Source organism: Onychomys torridus, chromosome X (assembly GCF_903995425.1).
Source record: "Onychomys torridus chromosome X, mOncTor1.1, whole genome shotgun sequence".
Classification (NCBI taxonomy): domain Eukaryota; kingdom Metazoa; phylum Chordata; class Mammalia; order Rodentia; family Cricetidae; genus Onychomys; species Onychomys torridus.
The window spans coordinates 86,019,355-86,022,400 of NC_050466.1; the positions used below are offsets into that span (position 1 = coordinate 86,019,355).

The following is a 3,046-nucleotide window of genomic DNA, read 5'->3' on the forward strand; positions in this document are numbered from 1 at the left end:
CACATGTAGTAATAATAATCAAAGTAGAAGAGGTAATTGACTTGAGAATGGGGGAACATGAGGATGCATACATTTCTCAAATTTGACAAATATTACTATAATCAATAGGGAGACTGAAAAGGAGAATTTTAATGTTTAAAATAAAAGGAGAATTTTAATGTTTAAAATAAATAATAATAATTTTTGGTCTATAAAGTGAATGCATAGGGACCAAAAGTAGTATGAAATATCCAAAAGAGATCTCTGAGGACACCTTTACATTTTAGCAAAATATTTATGCCATTTTTTTTGCTGACAATCATTCAGATAATTTGACTATGATATTATTATCCTGACAAAGGCTTCTGAAATTGTATAAACCACCCTACTGTAGAAAATATGATGAAACTGAAACTCAGAGAAAGGAAAACTACTTGGCAGAGTCACGATGCCTAGATCTAGGCCAAGCTGTGAAAAGAAAATCTCTGCCTTAATTATGCCACAACAAAATTGTTATTTCTGTGTGTCTGAATAGCTATTCTTCTACAATAGCAATTTGTTCGTTCTCATTCTTTATATTATGCAGGTTAATGCATGTTTACATCTGTGGAAACACTGAATATGTATCCCCTCTCAGAATAAATTAATTCCCCAACCAATATGACTCCTTATGCTGTCATTATTTCTTTCCCATTAATGGAACAAATGACCACAACAATACTTATACAAACAGTAGCAGCTGGCACAGGGTACACTGTGTCTATCACATTAACATTTGCCACATCAAAAATGAAGCTTAGTGTGGTATTTTGTTTCCAGGCCTCTTTATGTTCATTTTTATTTCTTTTTCAAAGTTTCCAGACCTACATCTCATTCTGATGCAATATGTTATTCAATTATGCCATAATATAAGGCAAACAAGAGAACAGAAAATTAATATTGACATGAAGACAATAACAGCACAAAGTAGGTTCTTCACCATGCCTGATCTGGGTTAGGTCCTCATCTCTAAACAGGCACCTACAACCAGCATACTAATCATTTTCTCTTCTGCTCTACCTTTCATAACAAGTATCCATAGTTTCTTTTTTCTCGATACATTTTCTCCCAGAAACCACTTTCAGAAACACGTTTCTGTTTACATTCATTCTAACAGTCCTCTCCAAAACCAATAATGACTCAGAAACATTAATTGAGTCATACCCAAACTCTGATCAACATTAAACACCTTCTGTATTCTGGGTCCTGCTATATGCTGTGAGATTCCAGAGCCACCACCAATACCTGAAGATGATTACAATCCAGCCCATAACTTTCTTTGTGCTCTTGAGCAAATATAGAACACACAGTTACCTTATCTGTGAAGTACACTGAACACTTAAAACCACATAATTATTTTAAGAAAAATAAATTATAAAATACTCATGGAACTTTGAAATTTTCATACAAATAATTGGCTCTCCTTTTCATATTTTAAATCATCACACCTGACTTCTTTATTTTTTATGTTTTTTAATTTATTTTTCCTTACAGAAATTCAAATCAATCCTTTATGCACCCCTCCAACTCCTGTGGAATCCTTCATTCCACATTCCCTTCCCAGTTTTATGTACCCTGCCTCAATTTCATATGTGCATGTACACACACACACACACACACACACACACACACACAATTCTACCAGACAATGAAAGAAGAATTAATATCAATCTTCCCCTTCTCAATGGGCCTTACATAGAGATGGTCTTGGTTAAACTAAATGTGTATTACTGTTGATATTGGACTCCAATTTTTTTCCTTGGACCCGATTTCCTTTAGTTTCTTACAAGTGTTTACTCATAGTATCTCTCTAAAAATCTAACAGGTGAATATCTCCAAAGACACTTTTTATTGAATTAATTTTTTTATGATCTAAAGTACATGGTGAGACTCTGCCTAAAAGAAGAAAAAGAAAAGAAAGCAGGGAAAAAAAAACTATTCAGTTTTCACCATAACCCTTGAAGATGTGGTGTAGCTTATAATTCCACTACCTGGAAGGATGAGACAAGAGGATGCCAGCGGACTCAGATGTGGGACATAGAGTCAAAAGATATCATAACACATATATGAAAATAAGATAGAGGAAAGTTCAAGAGTCCTCAACCTTACACAAGGAACTGTAAGCATCAGAAGAGTGCTGCGAGTGGGAGAAACAGTCTTGCCCAGGGAAGAGGACATCAATCAGTCAGTCCTGAAAACAGATACACACAAGTAACATTTTGCAGATTGAACCAGCTGTATTTGTGTACTTGGATATCCCAACGTATGTATGTATTATGTATATATGTGTGTATATGAACAATTAATAAAGAGGTAGACCATAAATTCGAAGGAACACAACAAGGGGTATATGGGAGGACTTGGAGGGAGGCAAAGGGGGATGTTACATAAATATAGTCTCAAACAAGAAAAAGAAGAAATCAAGAAAATGTAGTGGATAGCCATTCCAGCATTGGCCTGGAAGCTCCAACCTCCATTGAGGCTTCAGTAATGATCATGCCCACAAGGCAGGGCAGAGGAGGGAGCGGAAGACCAAGGAGCAGGAGGAGGTGGCTCTCTTGGTTCCGGGACGCGGGACGCAGGAAGAGACCGAGGAGAGTTCTCCAGGGAACACCGCTGGACTGCCCTATACCTTTGCCAGACCCTGCAACCTACCCCTTCATTTGTAAGTTACCCCACAAAATAAACCTCCCTTTTAACTACGTGGAGTGGCCTTAATAATTTCACCAATATCTGGCGCCCAACGTGGGGCACGAACCCACGACCCTGAGATTAAGAGTCTCATGCTCTACCGACTGAGCTAGCCGGGCTTAGGTCTGTCATACTGTATGTATGTTTTACTTCTGTTTAAGATATTCTGTATACTGATATATATTTAGGATTATTATCATATTGCATATTGCACTATACATTCCTACCTCTGTTAAAGATATTTTGTGTATTGTCACAATTTGAAGTCATTGTCCTTTTACTGTACAATTGCTTACAGACTGTTTGCCTTATTTATAGGAAGCCTTAGTCCTTAGGT

General features: G+C 36.8%; 1 non-coding gene across 1 annotated transcript; it reads right to left on the minus strand.

The window, feature by feature from the left end:
- Positions 1 to 2,755: 2,755 nt before the first annotated feature.
- Positions 2,756 to 2,828, minus strand: Trnak-cuu. Its single transcript has one exon. It is a non-coding gene; the product is annotated as a tRNA-Lys (tRNA).
- Between the last annotated feature and the right edge of the window lie 218 nt (positions 2,829 to 3,046).